Genomic DNA, 26,574 nt, shown 5'->3' on the forward strand with positions numbered 1-26,574 from the left:
CCTCACTTCCCAGATGCGGTGGCCGGGCAGAGGCGCTCCCCACTTCCCAGATGGGGCAGCCAGGCAGAGGCGCTCCCCACTTCCCAGATGGGGTGGCGGCCGGGCAGATATCAAAGTGTAAATGCAATTTTTTGATACATTTTAATTTAGTCAAATTTGTTAATGCTTTAATTTATACTTTTGAGTTTGTTGTAATTCAGGAAAAGCCTTTAAAGTTACTATTTATTGACAAGTGTATAAGTTCACTAGAAATAAATTTTCATCTTTAAGAAATATTGTGGGTGTCTCTCCAAATGATTTACAGAGTAAGATGTCTCTCACAAAAACTATATCTGCAAATGACGGTCATCCAAAACTAGGCTAAAGAGTCTAACATCTGTTACCCCACAGTTTTTATAATTCTTTCTTACTACCTTCAATTCACCTTCTTATTACATATATTTATATATTATTAGCCTATTGTTCATTATGTGTAATATATAATTAATGCCCTTAATAAGTGTGTGTATGTTTACACAAGTTATGTTTTCCTGGGAAATCTAGTCCCAGAAGTGGATTTGTTGAGTTAAAGGGATGTCAGGTTATTTGAAATTTTGATACACAGCACTAAGTTACCCTTCAGAAATAATTTACCAATTTCATATACCAACAGTGTATGAGAATGCCTTTTTCCTCACATTTGCCAACACGAGTAACTACTTTTTAAATATCAGCATGACTTTACAAAATATATCTTATTTTATGTTAATTTACATTTTTCTGATTACCAGGCGGGGCTAAATATCCCTGGTAAAAATATAAAACTTGTTAATCATAAGGAATATTAGTCCAATTTTGAATTAGTTTATAGCACAATGACAATTATCTCCTGTGAAATACTGCTATAGGTTGCCAGGCACAGTGGCTCACTCCTGTAAACCCAGCACTTTGGGAGGCTGAGATGGGCAGAACGTCTGAGGTCAGGAGTTCCAGACCAGCCTGGTTAACATGGTGAAACCTCATTTCTACTAAAAATACAAAAAATTAGCCGGGCATGGTGGCACATGCCTGTAATCTCAGCTACTAGGGAGGCTGAGTCAGGAGAATCACTTGAACCCAGTAGCCAGAGGTTGCAGTGAGGCAAGAACACACCATTGCACTCCAGCTTGGGCAACAAGAGAGAAACTCCATCTCAAAAAAAAAAAAAAACCCAAACAAAACAAAACAAAACAAAACAAACACACTGCTATAGGCTTACTTACCTATCATGCTCTTCCTTCATTTTCTTGGGAAATTGCTGAGGATATGTTTTCCCAATCTTTCTTTGTTGGGTTAATCTGTCAGCAGCAGCAGAAGATGTACTATGACATATATTTTCTGATAGTTGTATTTTTTCACTTTTGTATGTATTATTTCATTCTTTGACCCTTAATAAAAGTAATATGAATAATAATTATTATTTTGTTCAATAAAAAGAACTTTTTGCTGATTTTTTCACTTGATTCAGGTTAACTATCACCATTTTAATGATAAAAGTATTTTGTGCTTACTTTAATTTTATCATTATACATAATTATTATAATTATAAGGTGCTCATCATTTTATCATTGAAATTTTTGTCATCTGCTCATTTCTGTTTGAGTGAACAGAAGAAATTTCCAAAATTTTAAAAAGGCCTCTTCTCCATTTTGTGCTTTTATTCCCATCCACTCTTTGCTATCTGACATAAATGTTTATGCTATCTGACTGGCAGAAACAGAGAAATAAAAGGACACAGGCATAACATATGTCTTCTGTCTTTACCACCTGGATTTTACATGAAATAGCCAGATTAAAAGGATGTGACTTTGTGGGGCTTTAGGAACAGTAAAGAAGTTTTCCCTTTTCTGCACTAAGCTATTCTTTTCCCCAGTGCCTTTTATCTCTCTCTCTTTTTTTTTTTTTTTTTGAATCCTGGGATATCAAAAAAGTAAAGTTTCTCCCTGAACTATGGGAACCAAAGTTTGCCACAACACGAGAAGCAGAGTGAAACTCCTGAGTTTCTAGTGCAGAATTCTGGAAAATGAGATGCTTCCCAGATTTCACATTCTATTACCACAAAAGTTTATAGGTGGGAAACATATGGTACAGTTACCTACTTTAGCCCCATTATCTACTGATAATGGGAGTCAAACCAACCAAGACATATTAAATGTTTCATCCAGAGCTCTTGAAGTGGCATTCCCTAGCATTTCATGGCACCAAATAACATGATACAATTCCATATTGCTGAATTACATAAATTACCAGATAAATTTATCAGATTAGTCAGATACATTAAAAGTCTAACTTAAGCAAAGCAATTTAATGCCTCAGAGGGTGGGAAAAGGCCTCATCTGCTTTTACTTTGAAAGAAAAAATCTCTATATTTTTGTCTGTCTTTAGAACACAATGTACAGAACTCAACTTTCTATTAAAGAGTCAAAGGCTAAATTTTTGGCTAAGAAATTATGCTTCTTACATGATAAAAATCATACATGCCAAAACTTACCATACTTTATTAAACAACATAATGTAAGGTCTGATTCAACAGAAATATTGGACAGTGGTGATTTTTTAAAATATGTGGAAGTATATATTTGTTTTCAAAACATTGGAAATAACCATGATGGGACTATAAGTTCAAACAGTTTGAGCTAAGCAGATAAACTTGCATGCATGAAAACACATTAAACAGACTCATTTGGCTGGGAATATTCGTTGCAACTCTCAAGTCTAGACATGTTTTTGTGGCTCGTCTCAATCCCTCCCATTGTATTACCATTCTATCATTAAATAAATGTAATTCATCTCTAAATGAATACAGAAAAAAGAATCTAGAATCTAGAGCTTATTTCTTTAGCAATTTCTTTATGTTGATCTGGTTCAGAAGGTTACATGGTATATGGCTGAATTAGTTTCCCAGCTCATACGCCACTTGGAAGACTGATAGGGAGACTTAGGTTGATTAATGAACAAACATTATGAGAACATTCTCCAGAACAGTTATTTAGATAGCAAAACTAATCTACTTTGACACATAATTACACATTTAGATAACCCCACTGTAACTGTACATGAGATTTTCTTGAATAGAAAATCTGACTAAATCAAATAATTGATAAAGAGAAAAAAGCAGCAGCAAGTGAACCTTTGTCTTTTTGAAGTTGGACTTTCTCTTTCTTCAAAGCCAGGAACTCTACTTGTAACATGCTACCTCATTCTTTTTTACTATTATTATACTTTAAGTTCTGGTACATGTGCACAACATGCAGGTTTGTTACATATGTATACATGTGCCATGTTGGTGACCTTGGAATATCTTGCTGTGTCTTCTAGCTATATTTTTGATGTTCTCTCACTATGTGGCAAAGAATAAACCCACATTTTATAATTCAAGATTCATGCTTTTGTAGTTATTAGCACTGGGATTGTCATATAGTGGCTTCTGGAGTAAGCACTGTATCGGTTTTCTGTTTTTATAAGTATCTGTAGCAGCAGAAATACAGTGGCTTTCTATCTGAATCATATGCTTCATTTCTTTGGGGTGGGTAAACCACAAATCAAAAAGACTTTCTGGATCTCTAGACTGAGGCCAATGCCTAATGTCTAATTTCCAATTAGTGGTATTTGGGTTTATATTTTTTGCCATTTGCATGTGAAACTCTTAATCATCTTTCATTTCAATCATAATTACTGGGTTCCTTAATGTTCCAGTTTCTGTATCATTACAAAAATTTCCATCATCTGTGTTAGAAACAAGCTATGTGTGTGGTTTGTTATCATTTTTATAGTCTGATTTATTTTCATTTAAATGAAGCTTAGAAGATGACTGGTAAGTGTATTTCAGGGACGTGGAGTGAGAATGGAATAAAAAGACATTTGACATGGGCTTCCTCTGTTCAGGCGCTGCCTGGAATGCCACAGAGTTAGACCCTCCAGATGCATTTTTCTCCTCACAATCAGGGACCTGATTCATCAGATTAGAGGGCACTCCTTTTTCATTCGTCCCTCTTTAGAGTTACTATGTAGAAGCTCTTCCTCAGGGCAAGCAGTAATTTTGGAGTTTTCAAAACTTTTACCAATATTCAGCTTGAACTTGTTTGTAATGAATTTTAAAGAAAGTCGTGAATATACAGATAGATTCCCTTTATCACAATTCTTACCCAGTTCTGGTTCTTGAGACTTTTTTTTTTTTTTGGCAGGTGCAAAATGGAAAACAAATTTGCTTGTTTTGTTTCTCAGATGTCTTTTCTGTCAGAGTGCATGTTCTAAAATTAGCTTTAATCAAGTATAAACAAAGAAATATTAGAAAATAATTAAAATTTATCTGTGAAACTTAATCTGTGTGTTGCCACTCTTAAATTATGGGATTGTAACTAAAAAGTGAAAAATAATTTGCCTTGGCTTAACATAGGACAGAAACATAAACCAGCAAGCTGAACTCTCAGTGTTTGTTTGGACTAAACTTAATGCATTATGTGTAAAGTCTACCAGAAATGAATTCAAAGATGATAGGTAGTATTATAAAAGCTTCCTCTCTTACAAAGACTTTACCTCGGCATACCAGAAAGAGTGAGCCCCTACAGTGCATGTATATTTCTGAAGATTAACTAGAGACTAGGCAAACACTAAATTATTAAGAGCCAAACTGAACACCAATAAGAAAGAGAAGCAAAATTTTAAATTCTAATTCAAATGATATACTATGATAGTGTTATGTATCTAAATAGATTTTCTGCTTATATCCACTTCTAATATATTTTAAGTTCCACTAGTGATAGTGTTTGGATTTTTTTAATTTTAGTAATATTTACTATGTATTTATGTTGAAATAAAGTTATTGTTTGTACCCTGATACCAAAGGTCCCATTCTGCAGGGTAGGATTCTCTTAAAAGGCAACTGGGTTGACTTTTATGACCCCATTCACTCCCTGAACACCGACACAGAAGTCAACTGGCAACTGGTTAAAGAATAAATCTTTAACCTCGGCACTGGTGACCAGCAATATAAAACTGCAACATTTGAACCACTGGCAATGATGACTCCTTTAACACTAGTTTAACTCAGTGGCCATCGTTGTTAAATTGTTCATAATTTCTATTCCTTAGTAATATGACCCAATATTTCATGTTACCTTCTGTATTATGAGTAAGGTTACACAAATAAAAGAGCAAGATAATTGTGAAAAATTCTTGCCTCAATTCCAAGGGTAAAGACAGCTAGGAGTTACTAGAGATAGTAAGAATTACTAGAATAACGAATAGTTACTAGAGATAGTAAGAATATCTTAAGTTTCATAACTGGTTAAAATGTTTTAAAAATTAAATATAAAATTATGACCTATTGGATTCTAATGGTATAGTCCAAAAGGTCATGTCATTTGGACTATGCTTTGTTACTAAAGCAAAAAAAAAAAAAAAAAAACCTAATATTAAACAAGAAACTTAAATTTTCATATACCTGTGGTTGCTTCTTTTCACTTCTTTCACGCCTTTGTTGCTCTTCCTCTGAAGCCACTGGTAAGGCTTGTTCTGTTGACAAATTCATTGGTTTAGTTCAAATGAACTAAGAACAGTTAGATAAGACTATAATCTTTATAAAAATAAATAGAAAAAATATTTCTTTGTATTTTATATTTTGAGGGTTTAAATGAAGCTTAATGTTTACTGAAATATTTGCTTCTTTAAGAAATACTTCTAGCTATCCAAAACTTCAACAAACCACTTGGGGAGACACTAGATATCACCAGGTTCAAGCCGTACAAAATCTCAGGGTCACTCACAAATTGTTCCACCCAACATAAATCAACAAAACTGTTGGAAACAAAACAAAATTTTGAAACACAGTCAAAATATACAATGTACATAACAGTATCTTTTTAACAAGACACTAATTGAGTTGGCACTTACTAATAATTTGCAAAATTATTGTTGTTTATATCTTAATTAGTGTGCACCCCATTTTTTACATCGCAAATGTTTTCCCCTGCTATTCTGAAAAATTTATTTTCATCTTTTAAGACTCAGAAAGTAGACTGGATGTAATAGCTCACATCTGTAATCCCAGCACTTTGGAAGGCCAAAATGGGAGAATTGCTCGAGGCCAAGAGTGTAAGACCAGCCTGGGAACCATAGATAACCTTGACTCTACAAAAAATTAGGCAGGTATGGTGATATGTGCCTGTAGTCCCAGCTACTCAAGAAGTTTAGGTGAGAAGATCCCTCGAGCCCAGGAGTTTGAGGTTGCAGTGAGTCTCAATCACGCCATTGCACTCCACCCTGGGTGATAGAGTAAGAACTTGTCTCCAACAACAGAAAAAGAAAAAAAAAAGGCTCAGAATGCTGTGTGAAGTCTTCCTTGATTCTAGCTATCTTTCTCCACACACACAGGTGTCTGTTTCATTGCGGTCCCTTAGTACTTTGTCAATTTTCCTAGTGTCACTTTACCACCTGAACTGCACATCATGTATTTACATGTCAATCCCCTTTGCTGCTAGACTGTAGAGGACAATCTTTTGAATAATCTTTGTATAAACAGTCTTAATTTTGCTAAATAATTAGTTATTGAGTTCCTGCTAAGTGTTAGGCACTGGGGTATAAGGAAGGAACATAAAAGCTGTCACGGATGGCTTTCCTAAAGATCATGCATGAGCTGAGACTTAAAGAGTGAGGTTAGCCAGATTAAGTGAGGCAGAGGGCAGGAAAGGGTGAGCACATGCCAGGCAGCAACAAGAGAGGGAGAGAAGCCTCCAAGAGAGTATGTATTTCTCTGCAAAAGAGGAATGGTGAGGGGGCCATTACCAGCAGCTGAGTAATTCCAGAGAAAAAGGCAGATGGGGAAAGGGCTACGGATGGAGATATGGGCAGAAATCAGTTTCCTTTTCCTTTTTTGGGACAAGGTCTTACTCTGTCTCCCAGACTGGAGCACACTGGCATGATCTTGGCTCACTGCAACCTGGTCTCCTGGGTTCAAGTAATTCTCCTGCCTCAGCCTCCTGAGTAGCTGAGATTACAGGTGTGTGCCACCACCACCTGCTATTTTTTGTATTTTATTAGAGATGGGGTTTCACCTTGTTGGCCAGGCTGGTCTTGAACTCCTGACCTTAAATGATCCACCTGCCTCAGCCTCCCAAAGTGCTGGGATCACAGACATGAGCCACCGTGCCCAACCCAGAAGTCAGTTTCTGAAATCCTTATATAAAGCTTTAAGATGCTTGGACATTAGGTATTCAGGAGTCGTTCATGGATCTATTTACATTAGAGATAATTAACTCTAAATACTGTGAGGAGCAAAAAATTCTGAGGCTTATAAATAAATGAACAAAGATAAAATATAAGGCAATGTTGCAAAGATGATGCAGGCCTGAGGAGATGTTTTCAGAAATATTTAGGATACAAGTATCAGTGGCCATTATAAGAATGAATTTTTATTGAATGAATAAATGTATATATCCAGGTTCCTGGAGAAATACACTCTGCTCATTACTTTACAAATTTTATCAAATCAGAAGTAAGATAATATACACAAACTGTTTCAGTTACTTGTATTTACTTTACACTTTTTCTGTTTCAGTTTTACTGTGCCAAGGAAATGCATTTGGGTTTTGTGGTGGTGGTTGTTGTCATTGTTGTTATTTTTTGAGATGGAGTTTCACTCTTCCTGCCCAGGCTGAAGTACAGTGGTATGATCTCAGCTCACCACAACCTCTGCTTCCCAGGTTCAAGCGATTCTCCTGCCTCAGCCTCCCAAGTAGCTGGAATTACAGGTATTTGCCACCATGAACAGCTAATTTTGTGTTTTTCGTAGAGATGGGTTTTCCATGTTGGTCAGGCTGGTCTCAAACTCCCAATCTCAGGTTATCCACCCACCTCAGCCTCCCAAAGTGCTGGGATTACAGGCATGAACCACCACACCCAGCCACATATGGGGATTTTGTTTCAAAAGTTCTGTTTCCTGGATCTACCAAGCTCATGAGAAAATAGAAGCGAACAAGTCATTTGCATAGGTAAGAAACTTTGGATTTATAGCTTGTCATCACTACTCTAGAAGATTATCATCATGTTTTATAAAACAAAATGTTAATTCTAGACATAAGGGGAAAAAGAAATTAAAACTATAGGGGTGGGGGGGAACATTGCATAATTTATTACTGTTGGCCTGATCATATGACTGATTTAGGGCACTGAATTTAACTTGTATGTGAAGTAGACCCCATATTAGCTGCAGTTAATCAGTAGACCAGGTGTTCTAGCAGAATTAAATTTGATGCTCCTGTGTTATCTTTAAATGACACAGCTCTTCTGAAAACTCATACTCCTAGTATATGATTATCCATTAAGACAAGGTGATGGAATGTGTGAATACAGCTGAGGAGACACCACAAGGCAAATGCTCAATGGTTCCCATTAATATTGGGAAAATCAACACTATAAAACAGAAAGCCATAGGCATTATTTAATATTTGGTTTTGGAAGGTATTTTTAGTGACACTGCATACAGTTGTACTGAATAATTGCAAAATTAGAGATGTAAAAATAAAACAAAGGCACATTGTGTTTGAGTAGGGAATCTGTAGATGTCTAGCTGGTTTTCCCATCCTGTCCCAAAATTCTAAATATAATCATGGTACCCACACTCAAATTTATTTTAAATAACAACCTCAATGAAATTACTCTTTCTCCTCATTCTCTTTGTTATTTATATGTTGCTTTCCTTAAGGGAAGAATACAAATGCCTTGCTAAGAAGCATTCTGTTTGGTTGTAGGCTGCATAAGGGGAGTAAACACAAAGTATGTTTGACCACAAAATGACTTTTTAAAAGTCAGAACTATGGTAGCATGAAGCCAACCGAGGTAATCTAGAATAAAATTTTCTATGCTTCTTTCCCTTCTTTGCTCTCTTTCTACTCTAATAACTGCGATTCACGCAGGTAATGAAGAGCATAATTCCCTGATGGAAACACAGCTCCAAAATTAATCCTTTCTTTAACTATGAAGTTCGCGTGTCCAAAGTCTGTAGTTGCTGTCTGATTTTTGATCACGGATGGCGATACAGATATTTATCGTCAACTCACAACTTCCCAAATCTTTGAAAAGTCTTACTATTGATGGTTCAACTAGTAGAAACATAGTCTAAAATATCTGAAAATAAAGTTTTTATTTATTAGAATGTAAATAGTAATACAAATTGTAATAAGGTGTAAAAATTCTTTCTTCACTGAAGCAGTACCATGTTGTCCTCTACCCCACAAACACACCACTCCCTCATGGTCTAACATATTTTAAAAGTCCTGTAATTGCTATTAACTCAGACAAGTTTACTTCACTTGTTCTAAGCTTCTGTTATTTACTACAATTTACTTTCAATAACTCAACGATCTCTATTATATATGTTGTTTTCCATGACAAATTTGTTTATTAGTAATTAAGATTCTTCAGGGATAAGAAAATATTTGAATAACTAAGTTTGTGCATAAACACATTAAGGTCAAATACCCATGACAATATTGTGTGTTTCTGTGTACTAGGGACAAAAACTTCAAAAAAAATTTTAATGAATATACATTAAATTAAAAACTGCTTTCATTAAACTGATATAATCTTCCCTCAATGCATGAATACCTTCAGAATTCACATAGACCAAAGAATTGTATAAAATATAATAATCTTAAAAATCTTATTTGTAGCTGGCACAGTGGCTCCCGCCTGTAATCCCAGCACATTGGCAAGCCGAGGTGGGCAGATCACCTGAGGTCAGGAGTTTGACAGCAGCCTGGCCAACATGCTGAAACCCCATCTCTAATAAAAATAGAAAAATTAGCAGGGTATGGTAGCACGTGCAGGTAGTATCAGCTACTCAACGGGCTGAGGCAGGAGAATTGCTTGAACCTGAGAGGCAGAGGTAGTAATGAGCCAAGACTGAGCCACTGCACTCCAGCCTTGGTGACAGAGCAAGACTCTGTCTCAAAAACACAAACAAACAAACAAAAAACATAATTGTTCCCATATAAGTCTATGTTCACAAAAGATCTGAAGAGTACACAACACCGTGAGACAGGACAGACATATATTTTAAAAGTTATATTCCTGGTTTCTGTAAAAATAAAACGGTTGAATTTAAGCTTTTAAGACAAGTCCAGGAAAAGAGCAAAAAATGCAAAAGTGAAACTTGAAAGGTCATTTCCCCATCAAGGGCTCATGATCACTGGACATTCACAAACTATATTGTTCAAAACATTAGTTCTGAATTTTGATCTGAGTATCACTGGAGTTTCAGTTTCATTCAAGGATGTCCAAGAGGTCATATAAGACAATATCATTTGCTATTTTCAGTTTTCTTTTCTGAGAATAGCACAGCAAACTTCTTCAGAGAAATGAATTGTGCTAACTTCATAGGCTAAAGGCTCACGAGTCATATTTCTAAGGACGTTTATAAAATATGGTGGTGCATGCTTGTATTCTGAACTTTTCAACTTTAAACTCTCATATAGTAAATATTAATAGATACAAACTGATTAAAGAAAAGCCCTCTTACTCTGACGTTATTTTTATTTTTCTTTCTTTCTTCATTTGTCAGCAACAGGAGAGTCTAACTAAATGTGGTAAAGTGGTATAAGGGAATACAATGAAAAGTGTAAAATGAATTAAACCAGAGATAATCATATCAATGTGGATACATCTGGAAAATATAATACAAAATACACCAAAGAAAGTGGCAGAAAGGTATGTAAAGTGTATAACCACTCACATACCATTGTAGGACACAAATAAAAAATTCTGCATATTATTTCTGAGCATCACAATATAGTTAAAGATTTCAAAAGGGCATTGAAATGAAAAACAACCAACTTATGATGTTGGTAGCCTCTATGCAATCATGTTTTAAAAACCTTAACACCAAAAAGTCTCAAAATCACCATTTTAAAGGACCGTGTCTACCAGTTATAAATGAATAATTACTTTCCTCATTTTTAATAGTCAAAGATGCCACAAACACACACATACACACACCTATACATACACATCCACACACAGTCTTGCTCACTAGAACATCTGATTGGCTTCAGATCATCAGTGTAATAACACTAGCAGCAAGCCTCTAAAGTTAAAACAGAAACTGACACGTTAATAAGTAAAGCTTTCCCCTATGTAAAGATCAGAACTCCAACTAGCACATAAATCAATGGAAATATCTTACAGTCTCAAAATTCAGTGCTTTGAATCCCTGACAAGTATAAAAATTTTATACTGAAAACTTCATGCTATTCAAAACATTAAAAGAGAAATATCTGAGTTAAAGCTTACATTTTTAAAATCATTTTTATGCTTCTAAATTTACTTTTATTCAAATATGGATACCAACAATAACATTTATGTCAATGCCTTCCATTCAATTTTGAACAAACAGAATTAGGGGTAAGAATAATGTGAGTACTTCCAATCATTTGATGTACTTATTTCCAGCATTCCATTTGTATTGAATATGTACCTACTCTCAATGTCTGTACATTCTTTCTTTGTACTGCTCCTTTCACAGCAGGATCTTCCATTTCAGTGCTAGGCTGAATGGGTTTTAAAAGAAAATGATTCATAAATCATATATATTTTATACAATGTAGAGTTAGTGATTCAAAAAATATACATAATTAATTACCTTCAAGGAAGGATGTTTTGCAGGAGACCCTACAAAGCAAAAGGGATATGTCATCAATTATATGTAAGTATGACAGGGCCAACCAAACATTCATTCAGTGTTACTATCGAGCTGAATTCTCTTGCCTGGCTACAAAAATAATTACTTAAGGTTTTGAGGGTTCTTCTTGGCTTCTTCTTTTCATTGCCTAGGACAGCAACATGACAGAAACCTAATGAGAAAAATAGGAATATAGGATTCCTAAAATACACAGCTTACATTTCAGTAGTGAGATTATGTTTCAAATGCCTATACCTAAAATAGAAAAGCATGGATATCACCGTGAACATGTGGGCTGATGAGAAGAAAAGGGACCACTAAACAGAGGAGCAAATCAAACCTGAGGGAATCGATGTCAAAGCTGATGGTGAATGTACAGAGTATTTTAACTCAACACATCAGAGGCATTGCTGCCAGCACAGCACAAACAAATTCCCCTTGTCCTGTCGCTGAGGAAATACACAGTTGGGATGACAGTTCAGGTGAATGTGTGATTCACCTCTCATCAAAGAAAGTGTTCTACATTGATCAGCTAGGACACACACTTATGAAATAACAGCTAATCAAACTACTCATTTTTCCCATGATCACATGGGCTACTGCAGCACCTACATTTCTCCTGTCCCCTCATTTGGCCTTGAGTTAGAGCTCTTTGATCCACTTGTGTAAGGTGGTCCATAAAACACATCAAATAAACCATGTGGAATAAGCTTCCAATATCAAAATATTTATCAAAAAAGAAAACACTGAATGACCACAGACTTGCTGGATACGAATACACATTTATATTTCAAAATCAGTGCAGTATTTATTGAAAATGAGAATTTTGGTATTCACAGAATGAATTTTATAATACAATTACTTCTAAAATTAACTAAGTTTGGTATATCATCTTACACTGTAAAGGACTTTTATAAAGCAGCTATCATATCAAAGAACTGGCTGCCTCAAAAAAAATTAGCCAAAGCTTCTATATGCAACTTAATCACATCTTATTCACTCATGTCATTGAAACTTCTCTCTCTGAGGCCTGACAATTATGAAGTGAAATGAGCTGCTGTGGTTTACCCCAACTCTAGCACTCCCTCCTGCCTCCCGTACTCTCCACAGCAATAACCTCTTTTGTGGGACTGGGCATATGCTGAAGCAACTGGAAGTGAGTTGTCTCAAGTTTACTTGGCTTTAACTCCCAAGACCGCAGCAAATGTCTTTCTTTCCTCCCTCTGTGTCCTTTCACAATCCCTCTTCCTTTGAAAAAGTGATTTTTAGATCTGTCATCCTGATGCTTCCCTTCCTAACTGCTTTTTATGGATAATTGTGACCACTTTTTTCATCTGTATTCAGCAGTAGTATACACCTGCAATCTCTCTTTTTTCATCTCATTTTCCTTCCCCTGTGCCTAGAATCATGCTCAGAAATAAAAGGAAAGTAATACTTTCCCTGGATTCTGTTATTATTCAAATTGCTCTCCAGTGGTTCTTTTTCCAGATTTCTCTAAAGGAAGGCTATTCTCTTGCTATTCAGAGCTGTGTCCAAGGACCAGCAACAACATCACCTGAGTACTCATGAGAAATGCAGACTCCCATACCTGCTAAATCAGAATGTGCAGTTTCCAGAAGCTCCTCAACTAATTCATGACGATCTGAATGCCCTGTTTTACACTTTATGTGATTCCATATTAGTTTACCCTAATTGCCCTTTTTGGCCTAGCCTCAATTTCTTCCCTATTATGTCTCTGAATTTAATACTACATTATAAGCCATAATGTTTCTAATGAACTTTTAATCAGGTAATACCTTCTCTAATTAATTTCTTCTCCATACATCACCTAACACTATTCTTTTCAATTATGTTAATTTGGCCTATATGATACTATCCTATGAGGTTACAACATTTTCTTTAAGTCAAATTATAGCCATACATGGCTGACCATTTATGGTGATGTTCATCTATGGTAGATAAAACACAGGTCTGTGTGGTAAAATACCTCAATCCTTAATGCCTCCCCAGTAGTGAGGATGACAGCAAGAGTAGGAAAATGTTACTCTAATTCTCTGACACATGTTGGTACTGGAAGCTCACTTTATCTTCCTTCCTATTTCTAACACCCTGTTCTTCCTTCTTCTACAGATCAATTTGACTTTACTACCCTCTATTACATACATCCGCATATGTGTTTTTATTTATTCCATGTACACTCTGCCCTCCTCATCTTTCTTTCTCTTTTATTCATTTCCTCCTCCCTCTCTCCTGACTTGCCTTAGGTCTTAGAGTATCTTAAAATGGAACTCACAACTCAGCTCCTTTAGTGGTACTCCCAATAGAATCAACTGCTGACCCTTGGTTAGAGACACAACTTATCACCATTTCACTTCTCCTTTACTTATTATACAGTTAATAGGACATTTTCTTTAGCTATTAGACTCTATTAGCGCTCATATTTTCAAAGAAACATTCCATCAAATGACTTTCTTTTTTTTTTTGAGACAGAGTCTCACTCTGACACCCAGGCTGGAGTGCAGTGGAGCGATCTCCGTTTACTGCAAGCTCCGCCTCCCAGGTTCACACCATCCTCCTGCCTCAGCCTCCCAAGTAGCTGGGACTACAGGGGCCCACCACCACACCTGGCTAATTTTTTGTATTTTTAGTAGAGATGGGGTTTCACCATGTTAGCCAGGATTGTCTCTATCTCCTGACCTCGTGATCCACCCACCTAGACCTCCCAAAGTGCTGGGATTACAGGCTTGAGCCACCGCACCCAGCCTCCAACAAATGACTTTTTAAATAAAATACTGTTCTCACCTTCTCCTTTTCCATTGACTATTCTGTTTCCTTTTCCATAAGGTACACATAAAGGCTCTGACACTTTCTCGGGGACACATTGCTAAGGTAATATCAAGAATTAGTTTCCATTTTAAAATTATAATGAGTTGCATCAAGAGTTTCGTATCAATCACTTTTTATGAAACTGGGTCTCACTCTGTCAACCCAGGGCTACAATGCAGGGGCCTGATTATGGCTCACTGTGGTCTCAAACTCCTGACCTCAAGCAATCTTCCCACCTCAACTTCCTGAATAGCTGGAACTACAGGTGCATACCATCATGCCATGCTAATGTTTCTATCGTTATCTTTGTAGAAACAAGGCCTCATTATACTGCCCAGGCTGGTCTCAAACTCCTAGGCTCGAGTAAATCTTCAACTTCTGCCTCCCAAAGTGTTGAGATAAGCAGTGTGCACCACCACACCCAGCCCTAATCCATTTCTTTAAATCAATCTCAATGTTGCCCAGGCATGGTGGCTCACACCTGTAATTTCAGCCCTTTGCAAGGCCAAGGTGGGTGGACTGCTTGAGTTCAGGAGTTTGAGACCTGCCTGGGCAACATAATGAGAACACATCTCTACACAAAAAATACCAAAAGGAATCAGGCATGATGGTGTGTGCCTGTAGTCCCAGCTGCTTGGGAAGCTGATGTGGGAGGATCACTTGAGCCTGAGAGGTGGAGACTGTAGTGTGCCAAGATCATGCCATTACACTGCAGCCTGGGCAACAGAGCAAGATCCTGACTCCCCAAAAATATCAATTTAAAATGTGAGAATGAAGAGAGATACAAACAAAAAAGAAGCCTACTTGGTCAATGAAATATGAGCTTAAGCCAGGAAAGAAAAGAAACAACATGAAGTACAATAAAGTACATGGGGAAATAGATCTATAACAGAGCCTTTTTGTCTTTCATATCCCTGATAATACTAATTAATATTTATGCTACAATTAGTTTTTTGTAAGTACTTCTGTGATAGAGTTTATTACTGTAAGACATTCAATTAGCTAAATATGGTCATCTACCACTACCTGAAAGAACATTATTATAACAGAGACAGAAAACTGGAACTTTCCATCAATGTTCCACCCAGAAAAAGAATTGGTCACCAGAATTCTAAAGAGTAATGTACGGCAGACACATGAAAAAATGCTCATCATCACTTGCCATCAGAGAAATGCAAATCAAAACCACAATGAGATATATCATCTCACATCAGTTAGAATGGCGATCATTAAAAAGTCAGCAAACAACAGGTGCTGGAGAGGATGTGGAGAAATAGGAACACTTTTACACTGTTGGTGGGACTGTAAACTAGTTCAACCATTGTGGAAGACAGTGTGGCGATTCCTCAAGGATCTAGAACTAGAAATGCCATTTGACCCAGTCATCCCATTATTGGGTATATACCCAAAGGATTATAAATCATGCTGCTATAAAGACACATGCACACGTATGTTTATTGCAGCACTATTCACAATAGCAAAGACTTGGAACCAACCCAAATGTCCAACAATGATAGACTGGACTAAGAAAAGGTGGCACATATACATCGTGGAATACTATGCAGCCATAAAAAAGGATGAGCTCATGTCCTTTGTAGGGACATGGATGAAGCTGGAAACCATCATTCTGAGCAAACTGTCACAAGGACAGAAAACCAAACACCACATGTTCTCACTCATAGGTGGGAACTGAACAATGAGGACACTTAGACACAGGAAGGGGAACATCACACACCGGGGCCTGTTGTGGGGTGGGGGGAGGGGGAAGGGATAGCATTAGGAGATATGTCTAATGTAAATGATGAGTTAATGGGTGCAGCACACCAACATGGCACATGTATACATATGTAACAAACCTGCACATTGTGCTCATGTACCTGAGAACTTAAAATATAATAAAAATAATAATAATGATAATAATAATAAAGGGTAATGTATGGTTTGAAAAGGTATATTTAATAGAACCTGAGTTGGGACTAATAAGAAGCTTAAGAAATGTTAATCTAAAATCTCAATGTTAAGATTCCAGTTCAATGATACTAGAAAATATATTGTAACCCTCTTTGCTACTGATGACCTATTTCGAGTTTATTTCCTTTTTAATTATGGCATAATTTCTCAACATAACACATCAAAACTTATACACCCTTAAATATTAAAAAATAATACAAATGTAAGCAATATTTTAAATACAATATTTAATTGTTAGATACATTAGGTATATTATATTACTTATAACATTCCATTATATAAAAATTCATTTGTCTATTTATTCAGATTAAACAACTATTAAGGCTGAATGTCTCATGCCTGTAACCCCAGCACTCTGAGAGGCTGAGGCAGGCAGAACACTTGAGCCCAACAGTTAAAGACCAGCCTTGGCAACAAGGCAAAACCCTGTCTCTACAAAACTCAGCCGAGCATGGTGACACAGGTCTATGGTGACATAGCTCTATTGTTTCAACTACTTGGATGGCTGAAGGGTGAGGATCTCGTGAGCCCAGAAAATGGAGATCGGAGTGAGCCAAGATCTCACCAGTTCCTTCCAGCCTGGGTGACAGAGTGAAACCCCATCTCAAAAAACAACAAGTAAAATGCTTCTTACATGGAAGACTGTATTCTAGGTACTCCAGGATACACACAAATATGTTTACTGACCTCCAGTAGCCTATAGTATGCAGGAGCTTCCAATGATTATTTAAACAACTAAATAGAAAACCTTCTGACATTCAAAATTTCAGAATAGGATATAAGGACTTTGAGTGGTTATTTTATTTTTTAAGATGTAGTCTTGCTCTGTCACCCGGGCTGGAGTGCAATGGTGCGATCTTGGCTCACTGCAACCTCCACCTCCCAGGTTCAAGCGATTATCCCACCGTGGCCTCCTGAGCAGCTGGGATTACAGGCATGCACCATCACGCCTGCTTAATTTTTGTGCTTTTTTTTTTTTTTTTTTTTTTTTTAGAGACAGGGTTTCACCACGTTGGCCAGGCTGATCTTGAACTCCTGACCTCAGTTGATCTACCCACCTCGGCCTCCAAAAGTGCTGGGATTACAGGTGTGAGCCACCATGCCTGGCCAAGTAAATATTTTAAAAAAACTACAATGACAAAATTATGATGATAAAGTCTTACCATATTGGTATTAAGAGTCTCTGCTTCTAGAACTGGTTATTTGCAGCAAAATACATGTTATTCAATTAGATGAAGTGTTTTATATAAACTCTTCATGGACAACTCATAAAACACAGAAAAATCCCTTTGCAATACAAATTTTGAGAACATAAATTTAAATTTCTACGTTTCCACAGTTTATATTTTTAAATCAGATACAGTCTTGTTATGTTGCTCAGGCTGTTCTCAAACTCCTGGGCTCAAGCAATCTTCCTGCATCAAACTCCCAAGTAGCAGGGACTACAGGTGTACACCACCACACTCAGCTATTTTTCTACAATTTTTAATATTATTTTAGTCTCACTACAGAACCAATAATATAAGTAGAGAAACAATCTCTCCTAAAAACTATATGATACCAAAATAATAAGTTTCCAAGAACAAAAGCTATATGCTATGTGCTGAACCTTTTTGCAACTAAAAGTTACCAGGGGGATTCCATGATTACTGCAAATAATTTGACCCACTGAAGAGTTATACAGGCATAAATATTATGAACGTCACACTCATATGATTTAAAAGTCAAAGTATTAGTATTTATTCAAATAAAGCTTAATCAAATTTCATATTTCCTCAATTGGAGAAAGCATTTCCTAATGTGATTTTCCTGTCACTACTTATTTTCCAGCTCATTTTTTTTCAGCTCCTACCCTGTCACAGTACTTATCAATCTTTGTTAGTTACCAAAGTTAAACAAATTTTTTCAATCAACTAGCCATATATATGTTTTTCTCTGACCCACTTTCTATTACCACCATAAAACAATGACAGGTAAACCACTGTTAAGTTTGAAAAGAAATACTATGCAAAACTACATTCAGAGTGAGAAAATTAATTTTACAAGAGACCACTTTACCTTAGCAGCAAGACTCAAGACTTCGTCATCCAATGCAGGCAATGAATCCACACACAGTTCATGGAAAATGCTTGCAAGCAAAAATACACAATGAAAATGAGCAAGTTGATTTCTTTGCAATTTTTTAACTGCCAGTTTATATCCAGCTTCCCCCTCAAAAAAGGAAAACATAATCTGGGGAAAGGTCAGTGATCTATATATTAAATTATGATTCTTGATATAATTAAAATGTCCTCTGTTCTAAAAATAGATTTTAGTTACCTATTTCTGCCTCCACCTGTCTAAATCTATAAAATATTCAATGAAAACTAACCTTCAGCTTCATAACAAATAGTGACAGTCAATATATTGGCAGAGCCTGACAATAATTTGGCCTCACAAATTATCTGTCCTGAAGCTGAACTTAAAACTCAATTAATGGATGACATAAATTTTGTTACCTAAACTGGAAGAAAACTGATGACCTAAAACAAGTTAGAAAGATCCACTGTCTCTTTTCCATGATCTATCTCTGGTTAAAAGACTAATCTGCATCACTTCAAAATGGCAGTCTTGATTCCTCAACATGGAACCCACTTAGGAATGTCCTATTGCTTTCCTTTGCCCTAAATCAGTACAGGAAATCCCAGGCAATATTTGAAAGGTAAGAAAGCTACATGTACAAAAATCAAATAACAAAGGTGTATGTTCTTATTGAGAATACTTTTCCCAGAAAGATTAAAATATTAACAATTATAAAATCCCATTATTTTCACTCTATAGGTCCTAGTTTATTCAGGTCCACATAAACTAGCAAGCCCTTAAAAATTTTCATAGGCACTCAGACACCCAAGGAGAGAGACTGCCAGAAAAACAGAGTCCTGGCTGTTGTACCTCTATTTCCCTAAGTACTATCTAAGTATCTGTCTTCCTACGGGCTCCCACTTCCAGATTCCACTTCTGCAGGGCTCCACAGAAGTCTCCAATCCTCAAATCTTCAGCCTATGAAAGCACAGATTCCTGAAAGGATGGCCTCAAATGACCAGCAGTAGGAGCCCTCTATATCCCTGCTCCTGAAAAACAAGCTAACTGGAGTCTCCATCACCTGCACCCAGCATAGACACACTACCAACTACCCAACTGAACTCCATGACTGATTTGCCAGCCAATCATGCCCCTGACCCAGCCTACATGGACATGGGAAGGACATCAGTGAATCAGGAACAGAGGCAGAGGTGAAGAGACCACCTGTCCTGGGCCACACACCTATGTAGTCCAGCAATCTCCAGCCCCTTAGTACTCCAGGGGCTCTAAGCCACCCCTCTGAAAGTCAGGATGGAAGTAGATGACACCACATTTCTATCTGCTGTAGACACTCCTCCCAGTGTCTCAAAATGTTTTAGCATCTTTCAGTAAAAATCTTCAAGTTTGTCAGTCCTTGATTTAAAAAAAAGGAGCAAACTTTTTAGAGCTCCCTTGAACTCTTTATCAAACTTCTCATAAACCCTAATATTTTGATCTCTTATTGAAGAGTCCATACTCCTATCCAATCCAGTGTTGTTTCTCTTCAAATTTGGCCTTCCCCTGCTCATTCCATTCTTATCTACTTCCATTGGGTTCACCAGCTAATTCCATTCTCATACTATCCACTGGGTGCACCGGACTCACTCCCATTTGTATTATTAAAGCACATGCAAATAGGATATAAAAAGAAGGAAGAGTACTGGGCCCTAAAATGAGATCAAATCTCATTTCTGCCAATTCCTATGTCTAAAAAAAAAGCATCCTAATCTCTTTGAGCCTCACATTCTCTGAGAATCACTTGACCAGAATGTTCAATACAGGTAAAAATACTAGAAAGTATTTTAATTCATCCTAAGATTCTTTAAAATTCTGTAATTCTATGTCCTCTTGATTCTGTCTAAAGGAAAACTGGGAATACATACCCAGCAGAATTTGAAAAAATAATAGAACAAAAGAAACAGCAAGAAAAGCAGAGAAGAAAGTTCTAAAAAATCAGGACAAGATTATAGAAAAGTCATGGAAAAAGAAACAAGACTAAAAAAAGTATTATGGAAGTAGGCAGAAATATTTGCCAAAATGGAAAACCAAACTGGGAAGTCAAATAATTTCTCTCTAAGACTTGCCTAAACTTGCTTTTGTAAAACTTACAGTCCTATGGCCAAAGCTAAGTCAGATCTGCCCTAAAGCCTTTGATGGTAAAAATAAGATACTGGTTACCACTGAAATTGTCAAATTTATTAGGACAAACTCTTCGACTAACCACATTCTAACAATAATCTTAAATGAGAGTTTAAGGTATTTAAGGTATTTAAACTCTCATTAATTTAGACATTAATTAAATTAATGAATCTGATTAATCTGATTCAGACCTATACCTTGATCCAAGTGCTGCATGGATGTCTATCAATCTATGCTGAGGAGCAAGAGAAGGGATTTGGAAGCCAGGCAGACTGACGGTCAAACTGTAGGTCAGCTACTTTGTTAACTATGAGATTATAAGGCAATTAATCAACTGCTCTAATCCATAGTTGTTTATTTAATAAACAGTAGGTTATAGGAACACAGATGTTGTGATGGCTTTATGAGATGATAAATGCATACAAGATATTAGGATGTCTAGCCCAGAATACAACACTCAACAGATATTAGTTTCTTCCATCTGTATTTTCTTAGTTTACATAATTTTTTAAATCTATAAAATCTTACATGACTGCAGATTCATCAGAACTTCCAACATCTGTTAAAGAAAAAGGTAGAATGCATTTTAAATCAATAATAAATGTACAGAATATTAAAAGCATAAGAATGCACAGTGATGCATGCCTGCAATCCAAACTACTTGGGAGGATGAGGCAGGAGGATCACTTGAGGAATCTAGAAGTTTGAGACCAGCTTGGGAAACATAGTAAGACACTACCTTCATTAAAAAAATTGTGCACACTTGTGTGTATGCTTTAGATCCTGTTTTTGTTGTTGGTGGTGGTGGTGGTGGTTTTGTTTTCGTTTGTTTTTTAAAAGCATAAGACTGATGCTTTGTTACAAAGAATTCCTTTGGGAGCATGCCTGGGACCTTATTAGAATTAACATTAATTTTACCTATTGGTAGGTAATTAATGCAGTAAGAACTCTTCCCTTTGTATTTATTAGATGCAAAGAAGAATAAATTTATTAAAATTTGGTATCTACAAGTGAACTGCAGTATACAAGTCATCCTAGCCAAACCCTATGAGATTGAGTAAAAATGTTATTGTCAGCAGAACAGGTGTGATGAGTCAACAGTGTCAAAGAGAATGATTTCTGGACCAAAATATGAGGAGCCGTTAAAACAGAGGATACAGTAGTACCCCTTATCCACTATATGTGAGGAAAGACATACTTGACATGTTTTTCTCTACTCTCACACCACAGAAACAATCATCAACAAAGAAGGCTTCTGTGACCAAATGTGTGGAGAGTTTTTCCCCACCAACAAGCAAGCAATCATTCCTGCTGATGGCACAGTTCAATTCTCACACCTTATCTTCAGATTACATCAGATTTAATTTATAAATTAAACTTTATCATAGATATGTATGTATAGGAAAAAAACAGTTTGTGATTCAGTACTATTCGTGGTTTCTTGCATCCACTGGGGGTCTTGGACTGTATCCCCCACAATTAAGGGGGAACTACTGCACTTATTTTGTTATAACACAACACAGCCTCTCCAGCTCTTCAGTTCAAACTGTTCAGTTTAGGATAAAACACCCTATCACCAGAAGCCAGCAAAACATAGGAATCAGACCAGAAACAGGAATCCTTGCAAAAACTTTCCAGCTGCCAGTGGAGAAGAGCTCAAGAGAGATCACTGTGTTACTCTGGCTAATACTCTTCTGGGGAAGGTGCTGGGTGGTTTCCTTAGTTGTAGCTATTTGCTCTGCCCTACATATAACAAGGCCCATGTTCACCTGCCATTTTACCTCCCACAGAAAGAACCACTGGAAAGATCACTCCTTTAAGAGCTTATCCACATTCAGAGAGAAGCTGAAGAAACACTGGGGAGGTGTGGCAGGCTGCTGGGCAGTATTATCTCATGTAAAAAATATATAGAAAGAAAACTATCAATGCCCTTTTACTACCAGAATGTTCCAATGCTCGCCGTTCTCCCTAGTAGGAGAAAAAAATTCTTTTTCACCTCACATAAAGCAAAACTCCCTTGCCATCCCTCATAACAGAATCTAGTTGTGGGTGAGTCGTGTCATCATAATACAGGCTGTTGTCAACCTCATCCCTCAAAGGAAGAGGATCAGTGAGGAACATATGTATTTACCTATAGCATTCACTGCCTGGTCTTACTTCCAGCCGAAGGTAAGTATGAAAGACTGTGTGATTCCAGTTTTATAAAGTACAACCCCTTGCGCTTGTCCCCTTCCATTGCTAGACAGTGTATCTGGACCCACCTCACAAAGCAAGATGCTCCAGTTTGTGCTGTGTGGTACGGCATGGTGTCCTTTTCCTCAACCCTTTCCATTATGTGCCAAATACCTATAAAAATCATGTTTTCTAAGTATGTAAAGCATACCTCATCAGCATATATCATTCTTTACAATGATAAAGAAGCAAAAGAAAAACAAAAGGACAAAGAACATCTTAAATGACTACCTTCAATTGCCATGGAGCTTTAATTTTTTTAACTATTCAAAAAGATATCCACAGTATTACTCCAACTATATGACTCCTCTGAAAAAAGTAAAACTATGAAGACAGAGTAAAGATCAATGGCTGCCACAAGTTGCTAGGGAGAAAGGGAGAGATGAACAGGCATAGCATAGAGAATTTTTAGGGCTGTGAAACTATTCTGTCAATAATATTACAGTAATAGATACATGTCATGTCATTATACACTTGTCCAAATTCACAGAATGTACAGCATCAAGAGTGAAGCCTGATGTAAACTATGAACTTTGAGTGATTATAATGTGTCAATGTAAGTTCATCAGTTGTAACAAATGTACTACACTCTGGTGGAAAATACTAATAATGGGGGAGGCTATGCATGTGTTGGAGGCATGGAATATACAAGAAATCTCTGTACCTTCCTCTCAATTTTGCTGTGAACCTAAAACTCCTCTAAGAAATAAAGTTATTGATTTAAAAAAGATATTCACAGCTGGGTTCAGTGGCTCATGCCTGTAACCTCAGCACTTTGGGAGGCATAGGCGGGTGGATCACCTGAAGTCAGCAGTTCAAGACTAGCCTGGCCAACATGGCAAAACCTCACTTCTACTAAATACAAAAATTAGCTGGGCAAGGTGGCAGGCACCTGTAATTTCAGCTACTTGGGAGGCTGAGGCAGGAGAATCACTTGAGCCTAGAAGGCAGAGATTGTGGTTAACCAAAATCGCACCACTGCACTCCAGCCTGGGAGACAGTGAAATTCCATCTCAAAGAAAAAAAAAAAAAAAAACATATTCACTGTTTATGCATCCCAGGATCTCCAGAACAATAATTAAAATAATAATAAAAGAAATATGGCCGGGTGCAGTGGCTTATGCCTGTAATCCTAGCACTTTGGGAGGCTGAGGTGGGTGGATCACCTGAGGTCAGGAGTTCCAGACCAGCCTGACCAACATGGTGAAACCCCGTCTCTACTAAATACAAAAGATTAGCCAGGCATGGTGGTGCATGCCTGTAGTCCCAGGTACTTGGGAGGCTGAGGCAGGAGAATTGCTTGAACCCGGGAGGTGGAGGTGGCAGTGAGCCAAGATTCTGTCATTGCACTGCAGCCTGGGCAACAGAGCAAAACTCTGTCTCAAAAAATTAATAAATAAATAAAAAATAAAGATATTCACTGAACCTGTTATGATGATATATTTAAGCAAGACATGGTGACCCTCAAAATTACAGGTCATTGAAGACCAAAGTAACAGCGTGTGGTCATTATATTTCTCAAATTGAAGTATATGAAATATATAAAATAAATAAGTTTAATTGCATGCTTAGGTAAGAAAATATTGATAAAAGTGATTGAATATTTTATCTTATTTCATAATTCTAAACAGGGATTTAGCACAATATGAAAACTAGATTATTCATGTAATCAAAATAAAAGACAATTTTTATTCTAATTTTAACTCAGAAATTATTATGCTTATTTAATTTAACAATTTTACTGAAAGCTTAATGAGATAAAAAGGACAGATTATAACTACCTAACGTTGCTATGGTAACTTATATACAAATACCTGTTAGTCACCAAAAGCCAAAAAGTAACCAGCATTGCAACTTAAGATGGATCATACAACAGAAATTAGTACCAAGTTACCTTATCTTATAATATTATGTGTTATTAAAATAAAAATTTAGAACAACACCAAAAATTAAATTGGGGCTATAAGTGTTGTGCAGGAAAGATTTCATATAGCAGGCAAGAGACTGCCATCCTTAGAAAGGCCTGCATGCAAGGCTGGCCCTTGCCTGGTGTTAAGGAAATTGGAATTGAGATGGTTTCCACCATTCCCTGAGAAAAGTGGCTCACTGTGTCTAAATTGTTTATAGAAACAGTGTGGTTACTCTGAACATCTGCTTTCCTTGTAAGAATCTGGAATTTGCATACATGTAAGGGAGAGTAACTTCCACAGAAAAACTTGGATACTTCATCTCTAATGAGACTCTGGTACTGGTAGACATCACTGCACATATGTTGTCAAAATGTGAGCCTGGGAGAATTAAGCAGATCCCGGGCACTCCACAGGAGAGAACTCCTGGAGGCTTGTGCCTGGTTTCCTCCAGAATTGACCACAAGCACCTTTTTCCTCTACTAATTTTGCTTGTCCCCTTTCTTGTAATCAATTAAAGATCTGAATATGACTATTTGCTAAGTCCTGTGAGTCCTTCTAGTGAACCACCAAACCTGGGGTGGTCTTGGGAAACCTTGACACAAATACATTGTATAAGATTTGTATTAAGTTGATATGATATATGTAATTGTAATCAGATGGCTATTTCACAGAATAATTTTCCCTAAACTGTTTTTCTTTTCTTTTTTTCCCTTGATATTTGACTGGGAGATTCTTGTATTTCTATATCTATCCACATGAATAAAGCCATAAAAGGAATAAATAACACAATAATGTCAGAAAATAATGTGGAATAAGCAGCAATCCTATTTTAACTGAATAAAAAATAGAGAATCTGGGTGATTGACAATATGTTCTACAATATGAATGTTTCTAGAAAAAAATAATGAAAAGGTGGTCAATTTTCTGTAACTCAACTGGGCTTAATTCCTTTTTATAATAATTGTGCAAGTCAGGTGCAGTGGCTCACACTTGTAAATCCCAGCATTTTGGGAGGCTGAGGCAGGAAGGTCACTTGAGCCCAGAAGTTCCAGACCAGCCTGGGCAATATAGTGAGACCTCATCTATTAAACAAAAAAACAAAAAAACAAAAAAACCTTAAAAAGAAAATTAGCCAAGTGTGATGGTGCATGCCTGGAGTCCCAGATACTTGGGAGGTTAAGGTGAAAGGATCATTTAAGGCCAGGAAGCAGAAGTTGCAGTGAGCCAAGATGGCACCACTGCACTCTAGTGCAGAGCAACAGAGGGAACAGAGGGAACAGAGGGAAGCACTGTATCAAAAATAAATAAACAATTGTGTATCAGGCCAGATACAACCATACAAAACTGTAGTCCCAGCTACTCAGGAAGATGAGGTAGGAGGACTGCTTGAGCCCTGGAGCTCAAGGCTACAGTGAGCTATGTTTGCACCAATGAATAGACACTTTATTCTAGCCTAGGCAACATAGAGGGACCCCATCTCCTATAACAATAATAATTGATTAATTGTGCATCATTCAAGTAAATTGTATAACTGGAGAAAAACATATGACTATTGAATATACTATAATAGTCTACTACTGATCATAGAGTTCCTGTTTACTTGCTTCTAATCTTTTTCTTTGTTTCTTATAAAACTAAAAACATGATTCACCCATTAAAGGCAGTTCATTACAGAACAAGTCAAAAAGTCAAAAGAATTGCATC

General features: G+C 36.8%; 1 pseudogene; it reads right to left on the reverse strand.

Annotated features, from left to right (window-relative positions):
• Window positions 1-26,574, reverse strand: part of LOC101138104 (ankyrin repeat domain-containing protein 18A-like) — a 69,497-nt pseudogene that overhangs the window by 31,451 nt on the left and 11,472 nt on the right.

Source organism: Gorilla gorilla, chromosome 22 (genome assembly GCF_029281585.2).
Source record: "Gorilla gorilla gorilla isolate KB3781 chromosome 22, NHGRI_mGorGor1-v2.1_pri, whole genome shotgun sequence".
NCBI lineage: Eukaryota > Metazoa > Chordata > Mammalia > Primates > Hominidae > Gorilla > Gorilla gorilla.